At 52.2% G+C, this 14,129-nt stretch overlaps 1 non-coding gene across 1 annotated transcript; it reads right to left on the reverse strand.

The window, feature by feature from the left end:
* Window positions 1-7,292: 7,292 nt before the first annotated feature.
* Window positions 7,293-7,366, reverse strand: trnai-aau (transfer RNA isoleucine (anticodon AAU)). Its single transcript has one exon. It is a non-coding gene; the product is annotated as a tRNA-Ile (tRNA).
* Window positions 7,367-14,129: the final 6,763 nt, after the last annotated feature.

Raw genomic sequence — 14,129 nt, forward strand, 5'->3', positions numbered from 1 at the left:
GCTGAATTCCTCCAGCAGATTGTGTGTTGCCTCACTAAGGACTTGCTTCGTTTAAGCTGACTAATGATTTAGTGTTGATTTTACGTTTCCCACAAAGGTGCCGGCTGCGGAAGGAGATGTGTCATCGAGTAAGCAGGTCATCCGGCACGGGAACAGGCCCTTCGGCCCACCCAGTCCGTGCCAGCCGTCAACCACCCATCCCCATTTTGTTCTCCTCACATTCCCACTGACTCCCCCTCAGATTCTACCCCTCACCCACACACTAAGGGGGGTTGACTTACAGCTGCCGATTAATCCACCGACCCCCGCAGGTCGTTGGGACGTGGGAGGGAACCGGAGCCCCCGGGGGGAAACCCACGGGGTCACAGGGAGAGTGTGCAGACTCCATACACAAACACACACACACACACACACACACACACACCCCGCCGGCGGTCGGGATCGAACCCGGGTCTCTGGAGCCGTGAGGCAGCGGCTCTACCCGCTGCGCCACCGGGCCACCCATCTCCCTCTGGGCCAAACGCAGACTACAGCACCTCACGTTCTCCAGCCCTGGCGCCGTGAGCAGCAAATTCCCAAACTTCCGGTAACCACTCCCCCTCTGTCCCTTTTCCAGCCGTTTCTTATCTCTCTCCTCCCGATCCCACTGGCCCACATCCCCCTATCTCCTTCCCCTCGCCCGCCCTCTCCATCTGCCCATCGCCCCCACATACACACACACTCCTCTCTCAGACTCCATCTTCCTCGTCCCTCTGTCACCTCCACCTATCTCCCAGCTTCTGACGCCATTCCCAATCTGATCCCCCCCCCCCCTCCACTGGATCCACCAATCGCCTGCCAGCTCTTGCCCTGCCGCTTCCTTCCACCTCTTTACACCAGCTACCTCCCCCCTATCTTTCAGTCCAAATGAAGGGTCTCGACCTGAAACGTCGACCGTCCGTCTCCCTCCACGGATGCTGCCCGACCCACTGAGTTCCTCCTGTGGACTGTGTGTCCACGGTCTCCTGTGTCTCTCTGCCGCCCCCTGTGCATCACAGACACCAACCTCCCTTCCTTGGACTCTGTCTTTACCCCTCGGTGAAGCAGCCGGCCATAATCAAAGACCCCACCCACCCAGGTCATTCTCTCTTCTCTCCTCTTCCATCGGGTAGAAGATACAGGAGCCTGAGGGCACGTACCACCAGACTTAAGGACAGCTTCTACCCCACTGTGATAAGACTATTGAACGGTTCCCTTATACAATGAGATGGACTCTGACCTCACGATCTACCTTGTTGTAGCATTGCTCCTTATTGCACTGCACTTTCTCTGTAGCTGTGACACTTTGTACTGTACCTGTACTACCTCAATGCACTTTGTACTAACTCAATGTAACTGCACTGTGTAATGAACTGACCTGTACGATCGGTATGCAAGACAAGTTTTTCACTGTACCTTGGTACAAGTGACAATAGTAAACCAATACCAATATAACTTTCGGTCACAAACTGGTCATGAACCTCTCGTCTCTCACCGTCTGCACACAATCCCAACTTGGACCCCTATCATTGTTCCTCCTTCCTGGGAAGTTCACCGCTGACTGCAGGAAGATCCACTGACTACCTACACGGGGCAGCTCGGGAGGAAGCTTCGTCCACTTCACACCCAGAACAAAATGCTGCCGGGAAGTGGGAGGGAGGGGGGGTGGAGGTGGGGGTGGGGGGTGAGCACAAGTGTGAGTGAACCAGTGTCAGAGTGAGCAACAGAGGTAGCAGGAGGGTGGTGAAGAGTTGGGGAAAGCCTCGGGGTCCATGGGCGGCAAGGTGGCGCAGCGGGTAGAGCCACTGCCTCGCAGCTCCGGAGACCTGGGTTCGATCCCAGCCTCTGGCACTCTGTGACTGTGTGTGGGCGCGCGCACATGTGTGTGTGTGTGTGTGTGTGTGTGTGTGTGTGTGTGTGTTGCATGTGTGCGCAGAGTTTGCACGCTCTCCCTGTGACCGCGTGGGTTCCCTCCCACGTCCCAACCACGTGCAGGGGTCGGAGGGTTAATCGGCTGGTGTGAACCGTTCCCATTGTAAGTGGGTGGTAGAATCTGTGGAAAGTCAGAGGGAAAATGAGTGGGGGAACATGAGCTAGTATGGACCCGCAGGACCGAATGGCTTCCTTCGACACCAGAAGCACATGCAGAAGCAGTTCAGTAGGGTCCAGGAGTGAGTGGGATAACGAGCACTGGGAACTGAGGGGTAGAATCTGAGGGGGAGTCAGTGGGAATGTGAGGAGAACAAAATGGGGATGGGTGGTTGACGGCTGGCACGGACTGGGTGGGCCGAAGGGCCTGTTCCCGTGCCGGACGACCCGCTTACTCGATAACACATCTCCTTCCGCAGCCGGCACCTTCGTGGGAAACGTAAAGTCAACACTAAATCATTAGTCAGCTTAAACGAAGCAAGTCCTTAGTGAGGCAACACACAATCTGCTGGAGGAATTCAGCGGGTCAAGCACCATCTGTGGGGTGGGGGGCAGGCGCGCGAAGGAATGGTCCGTGCCTCCAGGTTCCTTTGTGATTTTGTTTCACCGTGAACGGCACTGGCAAGGCAGGAGTTACCAGCAGTTGAAGTGTGAGGGGCTGCTCACCATGAGGGCCAGTTCCATCAGATAATCACATTCCTGAACTGCAAACGGCTCGCAAAACGACCTTGTGTCCTTCACGCAGAGCGCCAAACCAAAACAAGTGTCTCGAGCAACCTGTGAGACTCAGCAGCCGGCTCTTTTCGACCTTGAGCTGTTGGAACGGTGCCGATGATTTACATCTCTGCAGCTCCAGGGCAGACTCACACTCACCCAGTGTCTGCCGACCACCACTCCCCTCACACAGGGGCAGTCTGCGGCTTCCAATTCCAAAATATATCCCATCTTCGCCCCCACCCCCAACTGTACACCTCCTCGATCTCAAACTGCCATCCCAACAATGGCCCATATTGGTATTGGTTTATTATTGTCACTTGTACTGAGGTGCAGTGAAAAACTTGTCTTGCACACCAATTGTACAGGTCAATTCATTACACAGTGCAGTTACATTGAGTTAGTACAGGGTGCATTGAGGTAGTACAGGTAAAAACAGTAACAGTACAGAGTAAAGTGTCACAGCTACAGAGAAAGTGCAGTACAATAAGGTGAAAGGTCACAACAAGGTAGATCGTGAGGTCAGAGTCCATCTCATCGTATAAGGGAACCATTCAATAGTCTGATCACAGTGGGGTAGAAGCTGTCCTTAAGTCTGGTGGTACGTGCCCTCAGGCTTCTGTATCTCCTACCTGATGGAAGAGGAGGGAAGAGAGAATGACCCAGGTGGGTGGGTTCTTTGATTATGCTGGCTGCTTCACCAAGACAGCGAGAGGTAAAGACAGAGTCCATGGAGGGGAGGCTGGTGTCCGTGACACGCTGGGCTGTGTCCACAACTCTCTGCAGTTTCTTGCGGTCCTGGGCAGAACAGTTGCCGTACCAAGCCGTGATGCTTTCTATGGTGCATCGATAAAAGTTGGTGAGTGTCAAAGGGCACATACCAGATTTCTTTAGCCTCCTGAGGAAGTAGAGGCGCTGGTGAGCTTTCTTGGCCGTGGCGTCTACGTGATTTGACCAGGACAGGCTCTTGGTGATGTTCACTCCCAGGAACTTGAAGCTCTCAACCCTCTCGACCTCCGTACCATTTACGTAGACAGGTGCATGTACACTTACAACACAACCCTTTACCTGTATAACTCCTACATGACCAAGAAAGTGCATCAGCACCTCTACTTCCTCAGGAGGAAGTTTGGCATGTCCTCTGATTTTTATTGATGCACCACAGAACACATCCGATCCGGATGCATCACGGCTTGGTACGGCAACTGCTCTGCCCGGGACCGCAAGACACCGCAGAGAGTTGCAGACACAGCTCAGCACATCACGGAAACCAGCCTCCCCTCTGCGGACTCTGTCGACACTTCTCACTGCCTCGGTAAAGCAGCCAGCATAATCAAAGACCCCCACCCACCCTGGACATTCTCTCTTCTTCCCCCCCCCCCATCGGGCAGAAGATACAAGAGCCTGAAAGCACGTACCACCAGGCTCAAGGACGGCTTCTATCCCATTGTTATAAGACTATTGAATGATAAGATGGACTCTTGACCTCACAATCTACTTCGTTGTGGCTCTTGCAACTCACTGTCTGCCGGCACTGCACTTTCTCTGTAACTGTAACACTTTATTCTGCATTCTGTTATTGCTTTTCCCTTGTACTACCTCGATGTACTGATGGGATGAAATGATCTGTATGAACAGCATGCAAGTTTTTCACTGTACCTCGGTACATGTGACAATAATAAACCAATTTACACCTTGCCTGTACACACCTCCAACACAACCCTTTACTTGTATGAACCCCATCACAGAAATCTGTGGGCAACCCAGTGGTGCAGCAGGTAGAGGCGTTGTCTCACAGCTTCAGAGACCCCAGTTCGATCCCGATTTCTGACGCTGTGTGTGTGTGTGTGTGCGTGTGCGTGTGTGTGGATTTTGCACGTTCTCCCTGTGACGGCGTGGGTTTCCCCCGGGTGCTCCGGTTCCCTCCCACATCCCAATGACGTGCGGGGTCGGTGGGTTAATCGGCTGCTGTCAATCGCTCCCCTTAGTGTGTGGGTGAGGTGTAGAATCTTGCCGGGGGGAGTTGATGGGATCTTAACAGCTTCTGTACAAGACTTAGCCGTACATCCCCAATACACACCCCTCACCTGCACGCTATTTGTTAAAGCAAATGACCTTCATCCAGATATTGAGGGAACAGCGAGCATTGATGAGGACAATGTGCTGATGTGTACATGGACTTTTGAGAGGGGGATTTTCTCTTTGGAGAGAAGGAGAATGAGAGGTGACTTGATAGAGGTGTACAAGATGATAAGAGGCAATAGATTGAGTGGACAGTCAGAGACTTTTTCCCAGTGTGACAATGGCTAACACGAGGAAGGTATAAGGGGGAAGGTATAAGGGGGATGTCAGGGATAAGTTTTTTTACACAGAGAGTGGTGGGTGCGTGGAACGCACTGCCGGCAGAGGTTGTGGGGGCAGATACATTAGGGACATCTAAGAGACTCTTAGATAGACACATGAATGATCGAGAAATGGAGGGCTATGTAGGAGGGAAGGGTTAGATAGATCTTAGAGCAGGATAAGATGTCGGCCCAACATCGTGGGCCGAAGGGCCTGTACCGTGCTGTAGTGTTCTATGTTTGAACTTGATCAAGTTCAAGCATAAAGTTGTCACATTACAGTCTTGTCAACAACTTTGGAGTAAGATGAGCAGTTGTATCGTGAATAAGAATTTAGGATAACAAAAATCAATTTGCTGGAGGAACTCAGCGGGTCGGACAGCATCCGTGGAGGGAGATGGACAGTCGACGTTTGGGGTCGAGACCCTTCATCTGCTCTGAAAGAGTAGAGGGGAGGAGGTTGGCGGGTATCAGGAGGTGAGGGGTGGATCCGGGTAAGGAGGTGTGAGAGGCAGAGGGGAGAGGGGAGAGAGCGACAAGGGGCTGGGAGGTGAGAAGTGGAGGTGACAGAGGGCTACGGACGGTGGGGTCTGAAGGTGGAATCAAATAAGGGAGGTGGGGGAGGGCAGATGGGAAAAGTCGGGGGGGGAAGAGGGGACCCAGTGGGAGGAGTGTCTGGGTGAGGGGCAGGTGGATTGGGAGGCAGAGGGGGAAGAAACAGGGTGATGTGATTGTACTTTGGGCTTGTGAGATTTTATCATAACGTGGAGATTAATGATTCAACCAGACACCAATGTGGTGAAGGAAAGTTACATTCCATATCCATCCTTAAAACATTGAAAGAGCAATCCCAATCCCCAGTAACATAGAAAACCTTTGGCCCACAAAGCTGTGCCGAACATGTCCCCGCCTTAGAAATTACTAGGCTTACCCGTAGCCCTCTATTTTTCTCAGCTCTGTGTACCTGTCCAACAGTCTCTTAAAAGACCCTATCATATCCGCCTCCACCACCGTTGCCGGCAACCCATTCCACACACTCACCTCTCTCTGAGTAAAAAACTTACCCCTGACATCTCCTCTGTACCTACTCCCCAGCACCTTCAACCTGTGTCCTCTTGTGGCCACCATTTCAGCCCTGGGGAAAAGCCTCTGACTATCCACACGATCAATACCTCTCATCACCTTATACACCTCTATCAGGCTCCCCCTCATCCTCCGTCGCTCCAAGGAGAAAAGGCCGAGTTCCCTCAACCTGCTTTCATAAGGCATGCTCCCCAATCCAGGCAGCATCCTTGTAAATCTCCTCTGCACCCACTCTATGGCTTCCACATCCTTCCTGTAGTGAGGCGACCAGAACTGAGCACAGTGCTCCAAGTGGGGTCTGACCAGGGTCCTATATAGCTGCAGCATTACCTCTCGGCTCCTAAATTCAATTCCCCAATTGAAGGACAATACACCACATGCCTTCCTAACCACAGAGTCAACCTGTGCAGCTGCTTTGAGCGTCCTATGGACTCGGACCCCAAGATCCCTCTGATCCTCCACATTGCCAACTAACGTTCCCTGTAACCTCTTCTCCTCATTAGTTTTACTCGTCTACAAAACGTTAATACATTCACATACCCCTCACGTGCACAGCTTCAACACAAATGCCTCACCTGTAAAGTTATCAATACCGAAACAGATTGTTGAGCAGATTTTTAAGCTATTTAAACTGAAGGGAGTAGTGGACTCAGCCCAATACATCACAGGCACATCCCTCCCTACCATCGGTAGTGTCTACAGGAGGCGCTGCTTCAAGAAGGCAACATCTATCATCAAAGATCCCCCCACCATCCGGGCCGTGCCGTCTTCTCGCAGCTCCTATCGGGCAGGAGGTACAGAAGCCTGAAGTCCCCACACCACCGGGTTCAGAAACAGCTACTTCCCTTCAACCATTTGGTTCTTGAACCGACTGGCACAACCCTAATCACTCCCTCGGCACAGTAACACTGGGACCACTTTGCACTACAATGGACCTTTTTTTTAGTTCTAATTGTGTTCTTTCTTGTAAAAATTGATGTTTTTCTTGTGAATGCTGCTTATCTGATGCGATGTGCCTGTGACACTGAGGCAATTAAGTTTCTCATTACACCTGTGCACACATGGACTTGTGCATTTGACAATAAACTTGACTTTGACTTTGAGTTGAAACGACCAGGAGCTCAATGTGGCCGTTCTGAGAGCTGTTTTTGCAACAGCGGCTTCAAAACTCTGCATTGTTCTGTTTCAGGTTAGCATTAAAAGCAGTGGCCCGTACGGGGATCGAACCCGCGACCTTGGCGTTATTAGCACCACGCTCTAACCAACTGAGCTAACCGGCCCCACTGCATGCACTGGGCTGGACAACCATCACTGGTGTTTCTGCCTGTCTTTACACACACTCACACTCAAATGCACAAACATTCATTCACACACACACTTACACACGCACCACACACACTCATGTACACACAGCACACATACCACACACAAACACACATTCACACAGAAACACACTCACAAACACACACACACTCTCTCACACATACACACACACATACACACCACCCTCACAGACACACACACAAACACTTTCACGCACACTCACACAGAAACACACTCACAAACACACACACACACACACACATACACTCTCACATACACTCACACATAGACTGCACTGACACACACACTCTCACACACACACACTACCCTCACAGACACAGACTCTCACAAACACACACACAGAGACATACCACAGTTGTGTCGTGAACTATTCCCACCTTGAATCGCTATCCCTTTCTGTCTCCACAGATGCTGCCTGACCTGCTGAGTGTTTCCAGCATATTTTACCTCGTGGACAACTCTTAATTCATTCCAGTTTGAATTCAAGTTCAAGTGTATTATCATGGGCACACATCCCCAGGGTATAAATGCCATGAAAATTAGCTTTTAGCAGCGTTTTAACAGTACACTACAAACATAATTGACATAATCTTAAATTAATGTAAATTATATAGAATTTACAGGACAGAATAAACATAGCAACGTTAGCACAAGTTGAGGGAACCGTAGTCCAAGGTAGAACCAGGCAATTCTTAGATTTTCTCTCTGAAACAAAAATGATGGACAGGTTTTTCTCTCTAATTAACACCCTCAATTGTCTCCAAAACCAGTCACACTCCTGGAGATATGCTTTAACCAGTCCCTCCTGTCTGCAGAAACATCCCCTTACTTGCGCCCACAAAGCAGGAACTCACACCTTTAACTGTTCAGCATCATAAACTGTTTTTCTAGATTATTTTGATATATTATGATGTAATTTTGAGTGTACAGACTAAAATTACAAAACCTCCTGACGAAATCAGGAAGTGTGGGAGGCACTGAGACGGAGACGAGTGTCACAAGAACAGGCTGAGAGGAGGTGTGGAGGCATGGCAGATAAAAATCAATGAAGGGGCCAGCGAGTCCATCTTGTTGACACTGGGCAAAAGTGGAGCTGATTAGGTGACTGCCACTTCCCAGCTCCTTGAATCATGCAGAGGTCCACTGTCCCGACCATGAAGCACCCATTAACACCAAGCCCATCTCACTCCCCCCACTTTCTAGGGGAAACTTACGGTGGGCAGTTCACCAACTGACCTGGGATGTAGGAGGGAACTGGAACATCTGGGGCGGGGCAGGGATCCCACAGGGGGGACTTTGCAAATCTACACAGGCAGCAACAGAGGTCAAGATTGAACCTCAGGTATGAGGTGGTGGCTCTACCTGAAGTGGCAGTGTGGACTCTCAGCACCGTTCTGTTGCTCACTCTCACACTCGTTCACGCTCTAAGCTCCCTGCAGCTCACAACTACTCACACTCGCGCTCACCAACCACCTCCCCCCCCCCACCCCAACATTGTCCAGCGCACTGAAGTTCGTACCTCGCACTGACCTGCACGTGTTCTCTTGCAATGGGAACATGCCCTCTCGGTTCAGCAGGGTCCTGGGGCAGAGCCCAGCTCTCCTTTGTACCATCTGGCTCTGCCCCCTACCCCCTCCGCCCCTGCACTCTCTCACCGCTCCTGAACCTTCTCGTTCTCTCCTGCAGTCTCCTGCTCCGTTCTTGGGATCCGGGTGAGCATGGTAAGGCTTCATCCCTGGTTTCCCAGTGGAAGTCCCCGTCGACCCTCACCAGTTTTTACAGATGCACCACAGAAAGCATCCTATCCGGATGCATCTCGGCAACTGCTCTGCCCGGGTCCACAAGAAACCGCAGAGTTGTGGACACAGCCCAGTCCATTGCGCAAGCCAGCCTCCCCTCAATGGACTCCGTCTACACTTCCCGCTGCCTCGGAAAAGCAGCCAACATAATCAAAGACCCCACCCACCCTGGATATTCTCTCTTCCCCCCTCTCCCATCGGGCAGAAGGTACAAAAGCTTGAGAGCACGTAGCACCAGGCTCAAGGACAGCTTCTATCCCGCTGTTATCAGACTCTTGAACGGACCTCTCACACGCTAAAAGGTGAACTCCTGATCACCAATCTGCCTCATCGTGGCCCTTGCACTTTATTTGTCTGCCTGCACTGCACTTTCTCTGTAACTGCAACACTACGTTTCCACATTCTGTTTTCTTTTTACTTCTTCGATGTACGGAATGAGCTATAAGGAGAGGTTGGACAAAGTTGGGTTGTTTTCTCTGGCGTGTCGGAGGCTGAGGGGAGACCTGATAGAGGTTTATAAAATTATGAGAGGCACAGATAGGGTAGACCGTCAGAATCTTTTTCCCAGAGTGGAAATGTCATAAGGTAAGAGGGGGAAAGTGTGGGGCAAGTTGTTTTTTACACAGAGAGTGGTGGTTGCCTGGAATGTGCTGCCAGGGGTGCTGGTGGAGGCCGATACGATAGAGGGGTTTAGGGGGCTTTTAGAGAGACACATGAACATGCAGGGAATGGAGGGAGAATGGATTGTGTGCAGGCAGAAGGGATTTAGCAAGGAACACGCAGACTCCACACACACACACACACACACACACACAGGGCCAGAGGTGGGAATCGAACCCACGGTTGGTGGAACTGAGAGGCAACGGCTCTACCAGGTATGCCACTGTGTCACAACTTCATAATTTCAGAACAAGGGTACAAATCTTTGGACACAGTTCATACACAGACACAGTATAATCCTTGGATACTTATTAACGGAGGTTAAATTATCCCAAATCTTAGTTCTCCCCTCTGCTGTGGCCAAAACAAAGTCTTTGGTGGATCCAAACATTTCCTGTTATAATTTTAGCACCTTATCACCCACTGTACTTTCCTTTTGCTGCAGAGAGTTGTGGACCCAGCTCAGCACATCACAAAGACCAGCTTCCCCTCTGTGGACTCTGTCCACACTTCCCGCTGCCTCGGGAAAGCAGCCGACATAATCGAAGACACCACCCACCCCGGCCATTCTCTCTTCTCCCCCCCTCCCGTCGGGCAGAAGATACAAAAGCCTGAAAGCACGTACCAACCAGGCTCAAGGACAGCTTCTATCCCGCTGTTATAAGACTATTGAACAGTCCCCTAGTACGATAAGATGAACACTAGTCCCCTAGTACGATAAGATGAACACTTGACCTCAAAATCCACCACGCTGTGGCCCTTGCACTTTATCGTCTGCCTGCACTGCACTTTCTCTGTAACTGTAACACTTTATTTTGCATTCTGTTACTATTTTTACCCTGTACTACCTCCTTGCTCTGTTGTAATGAATTGACCTGTGTGGATGGTATGCAAGACAAGTTTTTCACTGTACCTCATATTAAGAGGAATAGATAGACAGCCAGCGCCTCTTTCCCAGGGCACCAATGCTCAATACAAGAGGGCATGGCTTTAAAGTAATGGGTGGGAAGTTCAAGGGAGATATCAGAGGAAGGTTTCTTTACCCAGAGAGTGGTTGGGGCATAGAATGCGCTGCCTGGGGTGGTGGTGGAGGCAGGTACATTGGTCAAATTCAAGAGATTGCTAGATAAGCATATGGAGGAATTTTAAAATAGAGGGATATGTGGGAGGAAGGGGTTAGATAGTCTCAAGCGAGGTTTAAAGGTCGGCACAACATTGTGGGCCAAAGGCCCTGTATCGTGCTGTACTGTGTGACAATAACAAACCAATTTAATATTATTGTTCAATCCATCTTAGGAAATTAATTCCTTCTATCTCAGTACATCTTGTTTACTAGTTTCTTCTCTCACCTTTGTACGTTAGACAATTAATCTCGCCTGATTTGTACCTTATCAGTAATCTGGCAACCCTTCCACTGTACCTTAACTGTTGGATTTCACACTTTATTTTTTCCATTGCTGATTCAAGATTATCAACCTTAGACATTAAACTCTTTTTCTGCCTACAATCACCAGATATTTAATTTCTGTTTTTAACTTCAGATTTCAAGCATCCCATTTATTAGGAGTAATCGAATATCTTTGTAGATAATGAGTGAAACAGCTTCCTTCACTGGTATTTCATTGTTAAAAATATCTATGACAGTACGTGACTGGGAATTGTGATCATGGAAGAGGCTAAATGATTGGACTAATGTACGTGGGAGTGTAGCTATGGAACTTGAGCAAAAAGGGCTGAAGATGCAATCCCACAGAAATCATTATAGAAGTGAATCAATTTCTAGAATTGGCTGATAATGAAAAAGTCCAATAAAATTACCAGCATCCTTTAGAGACTCCCCACTCATGGCTACAACTGACTCCGGACTCACACAATGCCCTTAATTGTACTACTAGCTTGAATGGGCAGAATCAAAGAATGTGTGAACAGGAGTTGCAAGTGCCCACACTACAGAGAGGATGTCCTGAACCCGGCAGCTTAAAATACACAAGCAGGAAGCTGCCAGATGTCAGGAAGTATTAAGTGCTTCAGGAACAGGGTGGTTCAGATGAGAACAATGCAAGGTAGTGATGAAAATGGAAAGAGAGAGGGGGAAGAGGGGGGACGGAGAGGGAAGAGGGGGGAGGGGGAGAGGAAAGGGGAGAGAGGGAAGGGGGAGAGAGGGAAGGGGGAGAGAGGGAAGGGGGAGAGAGGGAAGGGGGAGAGAGGGAAAGGGGGAGAGGGAAAGGGGGAGAGGGAAAGGGGGAGAGGGAGGGGGTGAGGGAAAGGGGGGAGAGGGAGGGGGTGAGGGAAAGGGGGGAGAGGGAGGGGGTGAGGGAAGAGGGGAGAGGGAAGGGGGAGAGGGAGGGGGGAGAGGGAAGGGGGAGAGAGGGAAGGGGAGATGGGGAAGGGGGAGAGGGGGAAGGGGGAGAGAGGGAAGGGGGAGAGTGTGCAGAGGGAGAGGGGGAGAGAGGGAAGGGGGAGAGAGGGAAGGGGGAGAGAGGGAAGGGGGAGAGGGAAAGGGGAGAGAAGGGAGAGGGGGAGAGGGGGGGGGAGAGATCGTAGGGGGAGAGAGGGAAAGGGGGAGAGGAGGGAAGGGGGGAGAGAGGGAAGGGGGAGAGAGGGAAGGGGGAGAGAGGGAAGGGGAGAGAGGGAAGGGGAGAGAGGGAAGGGGGAGAGGGAGGGGGAGAGGGAGGGGGAGAGGGGGGGAGAAGGGAGAGGGGGGGAGAGGGAAAGGGGGGGAGAGAGGGAAAGGGGGAGGGGAAGGGGGAGAGGGGGGAAGGGGGAGAGGGGGAAGGGGGAGAGGGGGAAGAGGGAGAGGGGGAGAGAGGGAAGGGGGAGAGAGGGAAGGGGGAGAGAGGGGAAGGGAAGGGGGAGGGAGGGAAGGGGAGAGAGGGAAGGGGGGAGAGGGAAGGGGGAGAGAGGGAAGGGGGGAGAGGGAAGGGGGGTAGTGGGGGTAGAAGGAAGGGGGGTGCTGATTTAAAATAGAAAAGCTTTACACAGTGGTTTCTCCCCCAGGGTTTGAGGCCAGCTAACGGAAAACTCGGGGACTGGAATCAATGGTGCCAAGGGAAAGAAAAGTGAAGGGGTCAAGTTGCTAATTTGGCCTAAATCCAAGTAAATATGTACAACATTCAGGAATCCTGAGCCTCAGCAGGCCCAGACCCCCAGGGACCAGATGTCTCCCTGTCTCGGGGCACTAGCTGGTCGTCTCCCACCTGCTGCCATCTGGATACTCTCCATACTACCCTGCTCACACCTGGCAGATGTCTCTCCCCACTTCTCCAACTACCAGGTGCCTCCCTACCTGCCCTGGTGCCCTCCCTACCTCCCCCCTTTCTCTTGCCCTCTCACCCACACTGCTCCCCCCTTCCTCCCCTCAGTCCCCCTCCCCTCATCCCCCCCATCCTTCTCTCTCTTCATGGCAGGTGTCAAGCCCCCTGGGCCTCTCCTCCCTGCACTCCTCATCCCTCCCATCCACCTCACCCCTCTCTCCCTCCTTTCCTCACCCTCTGCCCCTGCTCCCCCGTGACCTCCCTCTGCCCACCCTCCTCCCCACATCCTCATCCTCTCCCTCCACACGCCCCCCCACTCCCCCATCCTATCCCTCCCTTTCTCCTTTTCCCTTCACTATTTCCCCCTTCTCCCTATTCCCCCCACCTCTCTCCTCCTCCCCCTCCCTCCCCTCCCCGTCCTCCTCCATCCCCCCCTCTATCACCTTCAACCCCCTCTCCCCACCCCTTTCTCCCCCATTTTCTCTCTTCCCCTCTCCCCGTTTTCCCTCTCTCCCCTTCCCTTTCTCCAGTCCCTTCCCTCTCACCCCCTCTCACCCTTTTCCCTCATCCCCTCTCCCCTTCCCTCTACCCCTCCACTACCTTCCCTCTACCCTCCCCTCTACCCCCACTACCACCTCTTCCCTCTACCCCATTACCCCTTCCCTCCACCCCACACTACCCCTCTATTCCCTCTACCCCTCCTATCCCACCCCCCGCTCTCACCCCCATTCCCCCCACCCCTCCCTCTCCCTCTCCCACCCCTCACCTCCCCCCTCCCCCCATTCCCCCCACCCCTCTCCCTCCCCCCGCCTCCCTCTCCCCCATTCCCCAACCCTCCCACCCCTCTCCCTCTCCCCCCATTCTCCCTCTCATTACCCCCTCCCTCTCTCCCCCACCCCTCTCCTTCTCTCTCCCCCATTCCCCCCTCCCCCCCACCCCTCTCCCTCTCTCCCCCCCACTCCCCCCCTTTCCCCCCTCCCCCCACT

The sequence above is a fragment of the Pristis pectinata genome, chromosome 40 (genome assembly GCF_009764475.1).
Source record: "Pristis pectinata isolate sPriPec2 chromosome 40, sPriPec2.1.pri, whole genome shotgun sequence".
NCBI classification, from domain to species: Eukaryota; Metazoa; Chordata; class Chondrichthyes; order Rhinopristiformes; family Pristidae; genus Pristis; species Pristis pectinata.